This window comes from Entelurus aequoreus, linkage group LG02 (assembly GCF_033978785.1).
Source record: "Entelurus aequoreus isolate RoL-2023_Sb linkage group LG02, RoL_Eaeq_v1.1, whole genome shotgun sequence".
Classification (NCBI taxonomy): domain Eukaryota; kingdom Metazoa; phylum Chordata; class Actinopteri; order Syngnathiformes; family Syngnathidae; genus Entelurus; species Entelurus aequoreus.
In genome coordinates, this window is record NC_084732.1 from 50,654,675 (window position 1) to 50,673,930 (window position 19,256).

A 19,256-nucleotide genomic window follows, 5' to 3' on the forward strand; every position below is an offset into this window, starting at 1 on the left:
TACATCTCTGGGACAATACCTCTATTAAGAGGTCTAAAACAAGGATGCCCTTTGTCTTCATACTTATTTATTATTGCTATGGAAATATTGGCGATTAAAGTTAGATTGAATAAGAATATTGAAGGGGTTCAGTAATAATAATATTGAAAGTAAAATAATGTATGCAGACGATACAAGCTTCTTTATAAGCCCCAATCCTCATTGTTTGCGAAACCTTCTTAATCTTTTGGACGTATTTTCACAGCAATCTTAAGCTTAATTATGATAAATGTAAAATATTAAGGATCGGAAATATAAAGGGAATATCCTTTCGAATGGAATGCAAAGTGCCTGTTTGGTGGACAGATGGACCAGTTAACATACTTGGTGTTGTTGTCCCAGAGAATCTGGAAGATCTAGGCTCAGTAAATTATGATAATCGACTTAGAAAGCTGGATAAAATTATGCAATTATGGAAAGGGAAATCCTTAACCTTGAATGGTAAAATATCTATTGTCAACTCGTTAATTATTCCTCAATTTATTTATTTGTTTTTGTCATTACCAGCTCAATCACAAAACTTTAAGGTTTATGAGCAGAGGGTCTTCGATTTTGTCTGGGACGGCAAACCAGAAAAGATTAAAAGAAAGGTTTTGTACAATGAATATGAATATGGGGGCCTGAAACTTCTTAACCTTGAAGCTATGTGTCTGTCTTTAAAAGCATCAATTGTTCCAAAGATGTATTTAAAAACTGAGAGGTACACAAGTGTCTTGTTGGACAAAAAACATGTACTGTATCAAAATAAATTGTATCCGTTTTTACATGTGATCCCCTCCCATTTTCCTTATGTAGAGAGTCTGCTGGGAAACTTGGCGGGGTTCATAAAGGAAACAATCCACTCATGGTGGTGTTTTCAATTTTATGTGCCAGAAAAAAGAGATTACATTTTGCAGCAGATAATATGGATGAACTCTAATACTGTAATAGATGGAAAACCTTTCTTTTGGAAAAATATGTTTGAAAGAGGAATCATTTTTGTCAATAACATTATCAATGAGAATGGTAAGTTTATGAACTATGATGAATTTAGAACTATGTATGGTGATGCTGGTTCAAGCTTTTCATTTAATCAACTAACTGGAGTAATTGGGAAAAGATGGAAACAAATAATTAATTATGGAACTACTAAATTATTAGTTTGTAAACCTCTAATAAGAAGTTCTGGTTGGCAAAAAGGAACTAAAATAAATAGAAAAATGTATAATTTTTATTTAATAAATAAATCTTTGAAGGCTGCCCCATATAACACATATTGAAAATGGGAGGACTTTTTTGACTGCCCGTTGCCGTGGGATGCCATATTCAAATTAATCTACAAAACTACCATCGATGTGCAAAATCGTTATTTTCAAATTAAAATTATTTATAACTTCTTACCCACGGGAAAAATGTTAAAACTATGGAATATGACAGAGTCAGATGATTGCCGATTTTGTTGTCAGGAGTCTGAATCCACCCTGCATTTGTTTTGGTATTGTCATATTGTGTCTTCGTTTTGGGTGGAAGTTGAAAAATGTGTTTAAAGATTGGTTTGTTTATGAAGCTTGATGTGGTTTCTGTTATTTTAGGAGAGTTCATTGACAGTCATGATTTGGTCAATTTGGTTATAGTGCTCAGTAAAAGGTTTATTTTCAAGGCCAAGAACAGATATTCACTTAGTATTTATTTCTTTAAAACATTTATTCAGTATTTTTTAACTTTAGAAAGTTATATGGTTGAAAACGATAATGATGCCAAAAAACATAAAAAAAGATGGGAAGTCCTCAAAGGCTTATTTTGAAAATGTAATTTTGTTTATTTATGATATGCAATCTGTTGTTGTGTTCCCTAATTTAAGTGTACATAAATGAAGGTGTGTGTTGCTGAGTCCGACTTGGACGTGATCTGGACTGTACATGGGTGCTTATTTTGAAAATGTAATTTTGTTTGTGGATTGTATGCAATCTGTTGTGTTCCCTGGTTTTCAGTGTACATGGGTGAAGGTGTGTGTTGCTGAGCCCGACCTGGACATGATCTGAACTGGACCTGGTTTTGAGAACCCTTTTAAATAATCTGATTTTGTTCACAACCTGGTCTGGTGAAGATAAGGTCCTTTTTAAAAAAAATAAAAATAAAAAGATAAATCATTAAAAAACATTTTCTTGAATAAAAAAGAAAGTAAAACAATACAAAAACAATTACATAAAAAATGTAATTAATTAAAATGTTAGTGGACCAGCAGCACACACAATCATGTGTGCTTCAACGACTGTATCCCTTGCAGACTGTATTGTTCTATATTGTAGGAACCAGAAGTTTAATAATGGAAAGAGACGGCCCCTTTTGTGTGAATGGGTGTGGATGAGTGTTGATGGGGGAAGGAGGTTTTTTGGGTTGGTGCTCTGGTTGTAAGTGTATCTTGTTTTTTTATGTACGCACTATTAAGGCAAGGACGCAAACTCAAAGGAGCAGATGTTTTCATCAATGAACACTTGACCAAAAAAATTGCTGACATCGCAAGGGTCGCACGACAACTTAAAAGGCAAAGCAAGATTCAACAAACCTGGGTAACGAACTGTAAGATCTTCATCAAACTAAATGGGACGCCGGAGAAAGCAAAAGTCTTGGTGATAAGGAAAATAGAAGATCTTGATAAGTATTGACATTGATGCAGTACTTGGTATCAATGTAGCTTGTGACTTTTACATCATCTCAATGCTACCCACACCAAGAACACAGACCACACCAAGTATTAATATGGACATGTTACAGAAGATCCTCCAACATCAACAAAAAGAACTGGACATGTGTGAGTATCAAGAGCACACCACAACAGAGACTGATATGGACATAGACCCTGATAATAATTTTTTCTCTACGATTGTTAAAAACTGTAATTATTTTACCCGCGAACAATATAAAAACAGTGTAAAATCAGAAGATAGTCTATCTATAATACATTTCAATAGTCGAAGCATGTACACTAACTTTGAGGCTATCAAGGATTACTTGAAAGAATTTAGTCATCCATTTACCATTGTTGCAATCACTGAAACCTGGTTCAACAGTGATAAAGGTATTGATTTTAGTCTGAATGACTATGAATTAACATACATAAACAGAATAAATAAAATAGGAGGAGGGGTCGCATTGTACATTCATAAATCTGTTACATTTAAAGTTTTAACAAACATGACCATAGCAGTCGATGGATTATTTGAATGTTTAAAAGTGGAAATCCTAAATGACAAAAAGACAAATATCTTCATGAGCTGTGTATACCGGGCACCTGGTTCAAGCATAGAAACTTTCAATGAGTGGATGGGTAAACTATTTTCCTCTGTGAACCAAAAAACCATATTTATCTGTGGTGATTTTAACATTGATTTGATAAACTCAACCAAGCAAAAACATGTTGATGACTTCATTGACACTATGTACAGCCTGTCTCTATATCCAACCATAACCAAACCAAGCAGAATAACAACACCTAGTGCCACAATCATTGACAACATTTTTACAAACATTATGGGAAATCAAGTCACCAGTGGCCTATTTATATGTGACATCACTGACCATTTACCTGTTTTTACTTTATATGACTGTCACATGTCCTCTTTCTGTCTTGCCACTGGTGAGGGCGGTCGCATCTCTCTCCGCTCCCTCCTTCCCTCCCTGCTTGCTCTCTTTGTTTTTGTCTTGTTTGAACTATTTTGAAGCCTCTTTTCTTGAGCTGTCCTCAAATCTAAACATCAAAATGAATTTGATCAACTGGACTCTCGACGCAATTGACACAGTCTTTTCGACAAGGAAAAGAGGTTCGGGGGAGCCTGGCTGCCCTGATGGAACCATTGCTGCGGGGTACGTGAGAGATTCCTGGAATACTTGGAGAATCATGTGCCTCTCAGTCCTTTCCATCGAGGACGTGGAAGACATCTACCTATTTGGAGCTGTGATCGCAGGGCATTTGCTGATTGGGCTGGGCATTGCTCTGGTGTATCGTCAAATTGGGAAGACGATGGCAGCCACTCAAGGGGCCAACAGGCTGTTCAACGCAATGGAAGGAATGGGTCGTGCTGTGGGATCACAGACTGGAGCGATTGCTGATTTGAATCGCAAGGTAGATTCGATCTTGATGATGTTACAGAAAGAATAAATTGGAATTGTCAGAGCCAGCATATAGAGCAGGAATGTCATTGTTTTGACTGCTCGAAGAAAAAAAACATCTTAATCTACGATTTGACTCCCTCGAATGGCCTTGAGGAACAGGCTGTTTGAAAACACTCCCCCGAGGACTCCTCAAAGATGGACGCTTTTGACCTTTCCCTTTTCTTCAAAAGCACCTGGGTCGGACTCTTGAACTCTTGAACTCTTGGGGCCGGCCTCGGCCCATAAAGACAATCCAACATCTCACCCAAGTTAATTGGGCATACATGCACGCATATACCCTTCCCCAATCAACGCCTTCACCACTGCTTTATTCCTCCGGGGTTGTGGGGGCTGAGCAGCGCTTAATCAGCAGCTGCTGGCCTCCAAGGTCCTGTTGGATGACTTTGTTGCGAGTTTGTTGTGATTAAATGTACCTTGTTTATGTGTGCCATGCTATGTGAGGTTTTTTTCCTCGGACTCAGTCTGGACCATTCCTGAGGGTCCAGCCTCAGACTGATATTTTTTTTTACTTCCACCCTCCCCCCAATGTCACCTTTTTCCCACCTTTTTGAGGAGCGCCTAAGTGAGGCTGATCCGTTGGCGGTCCCGTCTTGTCTCCCTGTAACGTATGTCTGCTCTTAGCGGGATTGTGCCGAAAATGTAATTTCAGTTCTTATGTGTCTTGTACATGTAAGAATGGACAATAAAGCTGATTGATTGATTGATTGATCTCAAGAAAACCAAAGACACTATGGCAAAAATCTCTAAACGAATAACAACTGAGGAAACAATCTGTGCCCTAAACAATAGTTTAGCAGTTCAGGATTGGACTTCAGTATACAAAGAACCTAATGTGGACAGTGCTTATTGTAATTTTTTAGACATCTTTACTTCCCTGCATAATAAACATTGCCCCGTAAAAGAATATTTTATAAAAGGAAAAAATAAAAATAGCCCTTTGATCACAAAAGGGATAATTAATGCCTGTAAAAAGAAAAACAATCTCCACAAACTTTTCATCAAAATAAAAACAAAAGAAGTCGAACAACAATACAAGAAGTACAAAAATAAATTAACTGATATTATAAGAACAAGCAAACGGTTATATTGTCAAAAAAAACTATATGAAAACAAAAATAATATAAAAGGAACTTGGGATGTTTTGAATAGTCTAATAAAACAAGGATATTCCAAGTTGACATATCCTGATTACTTTATTGATGAAAACGGTGAAGATTATAATATGAGTAATGTAGTAAACAAGTTCAATAGTTTTTTTTGTAAATGTTGGTCCTAAATTGGCTGTTGATATCCCAGACAATGGAGTTACAAGATCAACTATTGAACAGAATTCTTCGTCATTCTTCCTCTCAGCTACAAATGAGCAGGAAGTGACAAACATTGTGCGGAAGTGTAAAAGTAAGTGCTCCACTGACTGCCATGATATCAACATGATATTGGTTCAAAAGGTTATCCTGAATATTGTAAAACCATTAACTTATATATGTAATTTATCATTCCAGACTGGCTGCTTTCCAAGTCAAATGAAAATCGCTAAAGTAACTCCGCTCTTCAAAAGTGACAGCAAACACGCTTTCACCAATTACAGACCAATCTCTCTTTTGCCTCAGTTCTCAAAAATCTTAGAGAAACTATTTAGCTCTCGACTTGAATCTTTTCTTGAGAAGCATCATATAATCAATGACGGTCAGTATGGCTTTAGGTCCAAAAGAACAACTTCAATGGCAATAACTGAAGCTATTGAGGAAATTACTAATGCACTGGAGCATAAAAGATATGCAGTTGGTATTTTTATTGACCTAAAGAAAGCATTTCATACCATTAATCATTCAATTCTACTAGATAAAATGGGAAGATATGGAATTAGGGGGCTGGCTGGTGACTGGTTAAAAAGTGATTTAACAGGGAGGGTACAGTTTGTTAAAATGGGTAAATTTTTATCTGATACTCTTGGCATTGCTTGTGGTCTCCCCCAAGGGTCCGTGTTGGGGCCAAAACTGTTTAATGTATATATTAATGATATGTTTAATACATCCAAAATACTGAAATTTATACTTTTTGCAGACGACACAAATTTATTCTACAGTAGTGATGACTATAATGAGCTCATAAATACAGTAAACACAGAACTAAACATAGTAAAAAAATGGATGGACACAAATAAATTATCTTTGAATATAAATAAAACTAAGATAGTAATGTTTGGAAATCGCAACATAACGTCTGAACAGAAAATAAGTATTGATGGTACCCAAATTGAAATCGTAAATGAGAATACATTTTTGGGAGTAATAATTGATAGTAAACTATCATGGAAACCTCATGTCAGACACATTAAAACAAAAATCTCCAAAAGCCTCTCAATTATAAACAAAGCAAAACTATACCTCAATGAAAATGCACTCCGTACTCTATACTGCACCTTGGTACTGCCATACCTTACATACTGTGTTGAAGTATGGGGGAATACTTACCAAAACACAATTCATCCTCTGATCATATTACAGAAAAGAGCAGTACGGATCATTCACAACGTTGGTTATTTAGAACATACTCATAATCTGTTTATGCAATCAAAGTTGCTCAAATTTGATGACCTTGTTAAATATAATACATTAATAATCTTATATAAAGCTTTTAACAAATTATTGCCACCTAATCTACAACGTTTTTTTATAAGACGAGTGCAAGCTCATAACTTGAGAGGCTTTGGATATTTCTTATTGCTGAGAGCTCAAACCACTCGTAAACGTTTTTGTGTGTCTGTATGCGGAGTAAAACTATGGAACAAACTGGACTTACAACACAAGCAATGCCAAACTATTAATCGATTTAAACTATTATACAAACATGGGGTCTGGTTCAAATATAGAGATGAGGGTCTTTAATTTGACCTACTGCTATACTCTGTCTCAAAGTGTTAACATGTGCTCAATGTTTCCTTACCATTATTGCTATGTTGTCTATTACCATTATTGCTATGATGTCTATTACCATTGTTGGTATATTCATTATTCCTACATCGTTGATACAAATGATTGTTACAGTGTAATAATTATTGTTACCTGTGGTAATGCCACTATGATACAACATCTGTATTATAATCCTTGAACAAAGTGAGAGTGAAACTCATGTGAATAATCACTGAATGAAGAACTGGGGGTGGGATTAAATAAGTTATCTTCTTCCCACTCCCTTTCAGGCAAAACTGGACAATAATGCACTATATTAATTTATATTATTATGTTTTGTCAACTTGTACGTCTTTGTCATTGCCTGAAATAAATAAATAAATGAAATGAAAATGAAATGTTGATTTAATAAAAAAAAAAAAAAAAAAAAAGAGGACATATGAGCAATATGCTGAAACATTTGAACACACAGCATGCAATAATTATAAGTGAAAGTCGTGTTTTGAACCGCTCCTATTCAATCCTAGCAGCAGTAATGCCAGCACGTCATCTGAATACAACAGGTACTAACTAACACCTATCATTTTAGTGCTATTATTTGTTAAATTGAAATTAACGCCTTCTCATTTAGATGAGCATGACGAGAGACAGATTCTGACTGGCTCCGAGGCAGGCACCCCCAGTTCTCGTCTGCTGCTAGACAAATGTTATCAAGCAGCGACTAAGTTTGCAAACTAGCTTGGCTAACATTAGCAACACACGCGTCGCAGGCACCACACGTGACCTACGGTGGCCGAGGATGGACAAATAAGACATTTCTCACAACGGACCACAACTCTTTTATTCTCTCACATTCCCACAGTAAATTAATAAGAGTTCCTTCAGCTGCCTGACTTTATACATAACTTGCTATCTGATGTACCCATTTTAAACAACTGAGAGGGTGTAATGTACAATCATTCAATACCGGTATGTTTAATTGAGTCAGTTTATTTTTAATGCATCTAAGGGGCTTATTGGTATTTTTCCAAATATAATTCCATGACATGTCTTTTTCTCAAATGTTTAACCCTTGTGTGGTGTTCGGGTCTGTAGGACCCGTTTTCGATTTTTATTAAAAGAAAAATGATACAATTAATTTTTCAAACTGAGACTCACTGGCTTTGGCTCATTTTCTGTGAAGAACATATATCAGAATACATATTTAATGAACACACACCATACACCCCCCCCCTACACATTTCTATTACATATAAGATGTCCGGGTCCACTGGACCCGGGGCTAAGTGTGGAAATTGATGTTCTGTGTACCACACACACACACACACACACACACACACACACACACACACACACACACACACACACACACACACACACACACACACACACACACACACACACACACACACACACACACACACACACACACACACACACACACACACACAGCAGGCTAGACAGGGGGAGGACAGAGTGTAGGTACACAGAACATCAGAGGGTCAAATGTGCGAGAAAATGAAAGCAGACAGTGTTGACAAACAATGTTGCAACCTTGTGTGGGAACCGCAGGTGCAGAAACGCAAAAGAAGAATCCCTGTGGGATGCAGAAACTGGCAGAGAAAATTTCATGCAACGTTCGTATTGTTGTTACTCAGCCAGTGTTTGTGGGTCTTAGACTTAACCTTAGACTTACTTTTTATTGTCATTCAAATTTGAACTTTACAGTACAGATAAGAACGAAATTTTGTTGCATTAGCTCATGGTAGTGCAGGATAAAAAAGTAATAAGGTGCAGATATGAATAAATAGATTACTGTACATATAAATATATTGCACTTTTGCATAGGCATCCACGTTTATGTATGTATGTTATATTGTCTTTATATTCCAGCCAGTTAATCCAATTTTGGGGGGAATTGAGGGGATTATTATGATGCGTTCAAGAGTCTTACGGCCTGAGGGAAGAAGCTGTTACAGAACCTGGAGGTTCTGCTACGGAGGCTGCGGACCTCTTTCTAGAGTCCAGCAGTGAAAACAGTCCTTGGTGGGAGTCGGAGGAGTCTCTGCAGATTTTCTGAGCCCTGGTCAGGCAGCGGATTTTTGCCATCTCCTGGATAGAAGGAAGAGGAGTCCTGATGATCTTTTCCGCCGTCCTCACCACTCTCTGCAGAGACTTCCAGTCTGAGGCACTGCAGGCTCCAATCCAGACAGAGATGCTGTTGGTCAGTAGGCTCTCTATAGTGCCTCTGTAGAATGTGGTGAGAATGGGGGGAGGGAGCTGTGCTCTTTTCATCCGACGCAAAAAGTGCATGCGCTGCTGAGCTCTTTTTACAAGTGTGTAGGGACCAGGTTATATTGTCAGTTATCTGCACCCCCAGGAACTTGGTGCTGCTTACCATCTCCACCGCTGTGCCGTTGATGAAGAGTGGAGCGTTGCTGGACTGGTGCTTCCTGAAGTCGACAATGATCTCCTTGGTCTTGTCGACATTCAGGACCAGGTTGTTGGTTCTGCACCAGTCAAACAGATATTTCACCTTCTCCCTGTAGTCCATATCGTTGTTGTCACGGATGAGGCCCATTACTGTTGTGTCATCCGCATACTTCACAATGTGGTTAGTAGTGGACCTGGCGCAGTAGTCATGGGTCATCAATGTAAACAGCAGCGGACTCAGGACGCAGCCCTGGGGGGGGGGAGCCGGTGCTCAGGGAGATGGCACTGGAGGTGTTGTCGCCCACTCTCACAGTCTGGGGTATGTTTGTGAGGAAGTCAAGCAGCCAGTTGCACAGGGGGGTACTGAACCCCAGGTGGGCCAGTTTGCTCACCAAGTGCTCCGGGATGATGGTGTTGAATGCCGAGCTGAAATCCAGAAACAACATCCGCACGTGTGTCCTTTCCTTCGAGATGTTCTAAGCTCAGGTGGAGTGCAGAGGAGATGGCGTCCTCTGTGGAGCGGTTAGGGCGATAAGCAAACTGGTATGGGTCGAATGTGGGGGGAAGTCTGGAGACAATGTATTCCTTTACCATGCTCTCGAAGCACTTCATTACAGATGTTTTTTGGGATAAGGTAAACATCTGTTCAGTATTTTAACATAAAAGTATTTAATTGTGAGGCATTAAAAGCCACAAAATGCAACAAGTCACAAACACTGGCTGAGTAACAACAATATGAACACCACACAAGGGTTAAATCAATCATCTACAAACCCTGTTTCCATATGAGTTGGGAAATTGTGTTAGATGTAAATATAAAAGGAATACAATGATTTGCAAATCATTTTCAACCCATATTCAATTGAATGCACTGCAAAAACAAGATATTTGACTTAGCATTTCATGGCTGCAAGACGTGCCAAAGTAGTTGGGAAAGGGCATGTTCACCACTGTGTTACATGGCCTTTCCTTTTAACAACACTCAGTAAACGTTTGGGAACTGAGGAGACACATTTTTTAAGCTTCTCAGGTGGAATTCTTTCCCATTCTTGCCTGATGTACAGCTTAAGTTGTTCAGCAGTCCGGGGTTGTCCGTTGCGGTATTTTAGACTTCATAACACATAACACATTTTCAATGGGAGACAGGTCTGGACTACAGGCAGGCCAGTCTAGTACCTGCACTCTTTTACTATGAAGCCACCTTGATGTAACACGTGGCTTGGCATTGTCTTGCTGAAATAAACCGGGGCGTCCATGGTAACGTTGCTTGGATGGCAACATATGTTGCTCCAAAACCTGTATGTACCTTTCAGCATTAATGGCGCCTTCACAGATGTGTAAGTTACCCATGTCTTGGGCACTAATACACCCCCATACCATCACAGATGCTGGCTTTTCAACTTTGCGCCTATAACAATCCGGATGGTTCTTTTCTTCTTTGGTCTGGAGGACACAACGTCCACAGTTTCCAAAAACAATTTGAAATGTGGACTCGTCAGACCACAGAACACTTTCCCACTTTGTATCAGTCCATCTTAGATGAGCTCAGGCCCAGCGAAGCCGACGGCGTTTCTGGGTGTTGTTGATAAACGGTTTTCGCCTTGCATAGGAGAGTTTTAACTTGCACTTACAGATGTAGCGACCAACTGTAGTTACTGACAGTGGGTTTCTGAAGTGTTCCTGAGCCCATGTGGTGATATCCTTTACACACTGATGTCGCTTGTTGATGCAGTACAGCCTGAGGGGTCGAAGGTCACAGGCTTAGCTCCGTACATGCAGGGATTTATCCAGATTCTCTGAACCCTTTGATGATATTACGGACCGTAGATGGTGAAATCCCTAAATTCCTTGCAATAGCTAGTTGAGAAAGGTTTTTCTTAAACTGTTCAACAATTTGCTCACACATTTGTTGACAAAGTGGTGACCCTCGCCCCATCCTTGTTTGTGAATGACTGAGCATTTCATGGAATCTACTTTTATACCCAATCATGGCACCCACCTGTTCCCAATTTGCCTGTTCACCTGTGGGATGTTCCAAATAAGTGTTTGATGAGCATTCCTCAACTTTATCAGTATTTATTGCCACCTTTCCCAACTTGTTTGTCACTTGTTGCTGGCATCAAATTCTAAAGTTAATGATTATTTGCAAAAAAAAATAAATGTTTATCAGTTTGAACATCAAATATGTTGTGTTTGTAGCATATTCAACTGAATATGGGTTGAAAATGACTTGCAAATCATTGCATTCCGTTTATATTTACATCTAACACAATTTCCCAACTCATATGGAAACTGGGTTTGTATTTCCGAACACATGCATTGCTTGCATTCCTAGTATGATGATGATTGATATGATTATAATTACGTAAAACCTTTTAACTCTTTTAAAAAAATAATAATTATATCCTGATTAAAAAAACATATCCTCCAATTTGTGGCTATTGTAAGTCATACTTTCAGAGAATGTCAATTTTTACAGCATGTTTTAAAGAGATGCAATTAATAAAAATACTTCTGGTTTTGGGTATACTTTATTTTTATTATTATTATTATTATTATTTTCTTGATCAACTAATTCAGAATTTGATGTTTATTTAGAGGACTTAAGTGCAGTTCCCCTTTAAAAAATGTTATTGAAGGTACCGTGTGATGTTTGACAGGCAGAACCTTTTATTTGGCTATTGTCTATTGCCATGCACAAAGTCAGAACACAGAGGCTACTACAGAAAAGTAAATAAACAATAATTTCTCAGACAAAATTCAATTCACTAGATAGTAACAGTTAATGTAAACTTTTCAATTATTCAACATTACTATTGTCAAATGCTAACAATTGTGTGCATACAGACAATTGTAAGCTTTTGACTCTATATAACAGGGGTCACCAACCTTTTTGAAACCAAGAGCTACTTCTTGGGTACTGATTAATGCGAAGGGCTACCAGTTTGATACACACTTAAATAAATTGCCAAAAATAGCCAATTTGCTCAATTTACCTTTAACTCTATGTTATTATTAATAATTAATGATATTTACACTTAATTGAACGGTTTATAAGAGGAGAAAACACGAAAAAAATGACAATAAATTTTGAAACATAGTTTATCTTCAATTTCGACTCTTTAAAATTCAAAATTCAACCGAAAAAAAAGAAGAGAAAAACTAGCTAATTCGAATCTTTTTGAAAAAATTAAAAAAACAATTTATGGAACATCATTAGTCATTTTTCCTGATTAAGATTAATTTTAGAATTTTGATGACATGTTTTAAATAGGTTAAAATCCAATCTGCACTCTGTTAGAATATATAACAAATTGGACCAAGCTATATTTCTAACAAAGACAAATCATTATTTCTCCTAGATTTTCCAGAACAAAAATGTAAAAAAAAATTCTAAAGACTTTGAAATAAGATTTAAATTTGATTTTACAGATTTTCTAGATTTTCCAGAATATTTTTTTTGAATTTTAATCATAATAAGTTTGAAGAAATATTTCACAAATATTCTTCGTCGAAAAAACAGAAGCTAAAATGAAGAATTAAATTAAAATGTATTTATTATTCTTTACAATAAAAAAAATAAATGTACTTGAACATTGGTTTAAATTGTCAGGAAAGAAGAGGAAGGAATTTAAAAGGTAAAAAGGTATATGTGTTTAAAAATCCTAAAATAATTTTTAAGGTTGTATTTTTTCTCTAAAATTGTCTTTCTGAAAGTTATAAGAAGCAAAGTAAAACAATTAATGAATTTATTTAAACAAGTGAAGACCAAGTCTTTAAAATATTTTCTTGGATTTTCAAATTCTATTTGAGTTTTGTCTCTCTTAGAATTAAAAATGTCAGGCAAAGCGAGACGAGCTTGCTAGTAAATAAAAAAAATAGAGGCAGCTTACTGGTAAGTGCTGCTATTTAAGCTATTTTTAGAACAGGCCAGCGGGCTACTCATCTGGTCCTTACGGGCTACCTGGTGCCCGCGGGCACCGCGTTGGTGACCCCTGTTATATAATAACTATGGCATTAAACTTTTTTCTTTCTTTCTTTCTTACGTAGTTCTTTTTTATTGATTTTCACATTCACATTAACAACACATTCCAAACCCTCTTCATCCCATACCCCTGCTGTCACTCAAAACAAAACAAAAACAAAAGTAAGAGTACAAAAGTACCCATAATAAAAATAAAAAAAAGTTCAATACAAGGCACTTGAGACCAAGTAATTGAAAGCTGAAACACACTGTAGAAGCAGCATGACAAGGCCTGAAACGTCGGCAGTCATATTCAGGTACGTGTCTAGGGCTATTCCTGCACTTGTGTAAAGGATTGGTAAAAAAAAATCAAAAAAGGTCTTCACACTTGAAAAAACTTGTTTTCAGAGCCCCGTAATGTTTACCTTATTTTCTCCAGCTTCAGGTTTGATAGCACATCCCTTATCCAGTGGGAGACTGAGGTTGGGACAGCCTCCTTCCACTTCAACAGTATCAGGCGGCGTGCGAGGAGGGTGGTAAAGGCAACTACAGGTAGCTCCATCCCTTCAGGAATGATTCCAAATACAGACATTAAAGGGCTTGGATCAATTTGAACTGTGGAGAGTGCTTCGAAGATGGACTTTCAGTACTCCTTTAGCTTCGGACAAAGTCAAAACATGTGTATTAATGTTGCGTTATCTAGTTTACATCTATCACATAATGGGTTAATTTGGGGAAATATGTTAGCTAATTTTGCTTATGAAAAGTGCACCCGGTGTATAACTTTAAATTGGACCAGAGTGTCGTGCGTACATTGAAGACGAGTGAACCCTTTTCACAATTTTTGCCCAGGTTCCGTCATCTATTGATGTTTGGAGGTCTTGTTAAACTTTTTTTTTAAGCGGCATTAAAAGGCATTAAATTAGATTTGCTGATACCTGTAGAAACCCTGATTAAATTATACTGGTGAAACTCATACAATTAGAAAATGGTGTAAAAGTCCATCCATGTCAGCAATTAAATTCAAATGTTAAACTAATCTGTGGTATTAACTCATTACTTGCAAAGTCACTTTGCATGTAATAAATTAACGTATGTTACATTCTTGTGTAATTTGCACAAGTATAAATTCTACAGAAGAATAGTAATTTCTTATATTTATAACAATTATTTTTTTTCTTCTATGCTACCAATGTGCCTCACTGTAGGCTTTGTAAGGTCATGTTACATCAAAACTAAACGGAATTAATACTAATCCACCCTTTTTTTAATCTTTTTTTCCAAATAAGAATTGAAAAGAGAACCGTTAGAGAACTTCAATCGTTAAGCAGAATCAAAAGTGGAATCGGAACTAGAAAGATCTTAACAATTCCCATCCCTAGACGTCATCCTCATGGACCATCTAGCTTTTTAATCCATTAAACATACTCAATAACTCCACAGTGACATCTTGGTGAATTTATTGAGGAATTTACAAAACTGAATACAAAAAGAATGCCATTGTAAGTTAATAATACTAACACAGACACTCGTAAATGTGTTAGCATACCGTATTTCCTTGAACTGGCGCAGGGAATATAGTATTCGCACGTCTAGAATTACTGCCGGGTCAAAGTCGTTTCTCAAAATAATTAACGCATGCTTGGCCTTATCGCCGGTTTATTATTGAAGCTGGATCAAATTCGTTTCGCAAAATATTAATTTTATTATCGCATGTCTATAATTTTCGCCGAGTCAAAATATTTAGCATATGGCTAGAACTTCCACCGGGTCAAATTCGTTACGTCACGAGTGACGATTTACCTGTCCTCATTTTCAAAATGGAGGAAGCGGCTTTCAGTAGTTTACAATCGCACAAAGGAAAAAAGATAAAGAGCTTTTCAGTAGGATTTAAGGTCCAAGCTATTGAATACCGGTACAGTATGCTAAAGAGAACAGTAAGCAGCTATGTTTTATTAATATACCGTAGCTGCGTGTGTGAAATACTGTATAAGTCATTAAATGACTCCCGCCTCCTGGTGGTAGAGGGCGCTGCCGCGCTAGTGATCCTTCTTGCGACTTCCGGTACTGCAGAAGAAGTGAACACACGCAGCAAGAGATTTTTTTTCAGATGGAGGATTGCATACCAGTATCTAAAATAAAACAGTTTTCTAAACTGGACTTTCAATGGAAGCAGGAGGTAATAACTAAAGGAATATCTCCATAGAAACAGAGACTTTTAAAACTGAAGAAAGAAAATAAGGAAGACTTCTATAAACAAGTTATCGATGCTTTTGGTCAGAAGGAGCTGCAAATGGACTCCATTTATAAGTACAGGTAAGACCATAACAACGTTTTATTTAATTAAATGTGGTTTTCATGATGGTATGCTTACATCACACTCAAAGCGCACGCCTAAATTTTATGGATTCCTTTTGGTAAACGCCGGAGTGAGAAGAGGTTTTAAAATGATTACCGCATGCACGGCCATCCCGCCGGTTTCCGGTAAACGCAGGAGTGACAGGAGGTTTTAAATTAATTAACGCCCCTGCGGCCATTCAAGGAAATACGGTATTAGCTCATGCTAATGACGCTATCTTCATTAGATTACGATTTCCTGTACAAATATGCAGGAAAATACACAGCCATCACACACGGGACGGTTTAGTAATTAAGAATTGTTTTAGTTATATTGTAAAACTTACAAACGTAGCTATCGAATGATGATTAAAGAATCCATACAAGTAAAAACGCTATGGATGATTAGAAGACTGAACGGCACTTGTGATTCTGGTTCAAAGTTATAAACAGCAGGAAACACTGCAGCCATTCACTCAGCACCACCTGCAGTGACCAAACTCGTCCAAAAGATGGCACCATAGCACAAACAATAACACACAATTTCAATGTTTTATATGTGTTTTATGAAAACGATTTCTTTTATGGCCGTCAGCGAAGAAGAATATTCATAAATTAGCCGTACCGTTTTATAACCCGCAGGGTCCATAGCCTAGAAAAAAAGTAGCAGCTTATGGTCTGGAATTTACGGTATCTTTAACAGCTAATTTCAATTGTATGTTTGTATGATTAATGCTGAGCTGTTAATATTAATTTATTTTTATGTGTACACATTTTTGGACATATAGGACTATAATTGGAGGATGTAGAGTTAATATAGTTTATCCAAAAAATGTTGATTTCCCATGATCCTGCGAAAACTGAGGCAGGAAGTTGGTGTGAAAAAAAGGTGCAAATTTTGTTCATAATACATGGAAGTAGGGCTGGGCGATATGGCCTTTTATTAATATCTCGATATTTTTAGGCCATGTAACAATACACGATATATATCTCGATATTTTTCCTTAGCCTTGAATTAACACTTGATGCATATAATCACAGCAGTATGATGATTTTATGCGGTCTACATTAAAACATTCTTGTTCATACTGTATTAATATATGCTAATTTGAAACTTTCATGCAGAGAGGGAAATCACAACTAAGTCAATTTACCAAAACTGTATTTATTAAACAGTTATTAAGCAGTGGCACAAACATTCATGTCATTTCCAAAACAGAAAGTGCAAGATTGTCAGAGACATTTTAAAACAAGCTATTAGTGCACTTTTGTGCATGATGTCACTAAGATGACATATCAAAACAACACTAAATTAAAGTGCACTTTTTGTACTCAACGCCACTACAATAGTTTAAAACAAATAAAGTGCACTCTTGTGCATGATGTCACACAAGATATTTCAATAATTGTAAAATAAAATTTAGCTGCATAATAGGGGAATCAAATAGTGTACGTCCTTTGCTATGTGGTAGGTTATTGCGGACGTTATCTCCTTCTGTTGTTGACTATTTTTTGTTGATGTGGAAATGGAAGACGTAAGGCTGAATTGGTCAGTGCTGGTTGCTTCGGCATTTGGTTCGGTGTGGCACCGGCTGAGATGTTGACATGCAGAGTTTCAAGCACTCTTCACTCTCTAGCGGGTGACTTCTCAAATGATGCTACAAATTAGTAGTGCTGCTACTTTTTGTAGCAATGCTTTTGCCGCAAACTTGACATATTACGGTTTTCTGCTCAACATCTTCCCGCTTGAAGCCAAACCACCGCCAGACGATGGACCCTGTGCTGTTTTTCTTGGGAATTAATTCTTCTTCCTCCATTTGTTACCAGATTCGCATCTTCTCTCTCTCGTATTACCACTCGCAGGGCTCCGCTTGCACCACAGCTAACTTTACCCATTCTGCTACCTCTCTGCTCGGCGAGAGCGTATGACGTTGCACGTGCGACAGTATGTGACGTATGTAAGAAAGTGCGCTTGTTTTATGTCTCTGTGAGAAGGAGAGACAAGAAAGAGAGAGAAGAGCCTGAAGTGTAATGCCCGAAAAGCAACTGTGTGAGAACGTATACTCTAACACTCACGATATAGTAATTTTCTACATCGCACAGAGACAAACCCGCAATATATCGAGTATATTCGATATATCGCCCAGCCCTACATGGAAGCCGTTGTATGTTACAAGATCTTGTTCAACTATCCATCCATCCATTTCCTACCGCTTGTCCCTTTCGGGGTCGCGGGGGGTGCTGGAGCCTATCAACTAACAACTTTGAATTATAAAGAACTTGTTAACCGACATACTGTTTCCTCATTGAAGTTCATCTGAAGGGGCTGTTTGCAACCTTTGCACAGATGACACTAACTCTCCATTGTGTTATAAGCATTATTTCCCGCCCTCTTACAGATTCTAGGACATATTGACGTAGTTACCTACATGTGCACTCGCATTAGCTTTGGGTGGCGTTGGCTAATAATAATAATTTGAATAGTTAAAGGCCTACTGAAATGATTTTTTTTAATTTAAACGGGAATAGCAGATCCATTCTATGTGTCATACTTGATCATTTCGCGATATTGCCATATTTTTGCTGAAAGGATTTAGTAGAGAAAATCGACGATAAAGTTTGCAACTTTTGCTCGCTGATAAAAAAAAGCCTTGCCTGTACCGGAAGTAGCGTGACGTCACAGGAGCTAGGATTCCTCACAATTCCCCGTTGTTTACAATGGAGCGAGAGAGATTCGGACCGAGAAAGTGATGATTACCCCATTAATTTGAGCGAGGATGAAAGATTCGTAGATGAGGAACGTTACAGTGAATGACCTGAGAGGCAGCGATGGACGTATCTTTTTTCGCTCTGACCGTAACTTAGGTACAAGCTGGCTCATTGGATTCCACACTCTCCTTTTTCTATTGTAGATCACAGATTTGTATTTTAAACCACCTCGGATACTATATCCTCTTGAAAATGAGAGTCGAGAACGCGAAATGGACATTCAGTGCCTTTTATCTCCACGACAATACATCAGCGAAATGCTTTAGCTACGAGCTAACGTGATAGCATCTTGCTTTAACTGCATATAGAAACAAAAGAAATAAACCCCTGACTGGAAGTATAGATAGAAAATCAACAATACTATTAAACCGTGGACATGTAAATACACGGTTAATGCTTTCCAGGCTGGCGAAGGTTAACAATGCTGTGCTAATGACGCCATTGAAGCTAACTTAGCAACCGGACTGCACAGAGCTATGCTAAAAACATTAGCTCTCCACCTACGCCAGCCAGCCCTCATTTGCTCATCAACACCCGTGCTCACCTGCGTTCCAGCGATCGGCAGAAGGACGAAGGACTTCACCCGATGCGTTTGGCGGCCCGGAGACGTAGGAAGTCAAGGTGAAGTCGGCGGCTAGCGCGGCTAGCGC

The 19,256-nt window shown here is 37.7% G+C and overlaps 1 protein-coding gene across 4 annotated transcripts in view; it reads left to right on the forward strand.

Annotated features, from left to right (window-relative positions):
- Positions 1 to 19,256, forward strand: part of sbf2 (SET binding factor 2) — a 259,041-nt gene that overhangs the window by 26,263 nt on the left and 213,522 nt on the right. The window contains exon 2 of one of the 4 annotated variants that reach the window (XM_062028716.1): positions 13,940 to 14,052. The exons of the other annotated variants lie outside the window; for them this stretch is intronic. The gene's annotated coding sequence lies outside the window, so the exon portion shown is untranslated. The remainder of the gene's footprint in view (positions 1 to 13,939; positions 14,053 to 19,256) is intronic. 4 annotated transcript variants of the gene reach the window in all.